We start from the raw sequence: 226 nt of genomic DNA, 5'->3' as shown, positions 1-226 counted from the left end.
ATGCCGGCTGACGGTCACGTGTCGACTCCTCAAGATAAGCTTTTCGTCAGCACTTCCGGTCTTTATCGATACTCGCTCTTTCAACGTGTTATCCGTGACTTAGTCGGAGGGAATCTCCTCTTGAATATCGCCAAGCACGGGTAAAATAAATGGCTACTCACCATACCGAAAGGGTATAGATATATCTAAGAAGAGAGACTAAATTTAAGGATCGCAATTTGATAGG

This window comes from Penaeus monodon, chromosome 20 (assembly GCF_015228065.2).
Source record: "Penaeus monodon isolate SGIC_2016 chromosome 20, NSTDA_Pmon_1, whole genome shotgun sequence".
NCBI lineage: Eukaryota > Metazoa > Arthropoda > Malacostraca > Decapoda > Penaeidae > Penaeus > Penaeus monodon.
The sequence above is the reverse complement of the archived record's forward strand: the minus strand, read 5'-3'. Positions refer to the sequence as shown.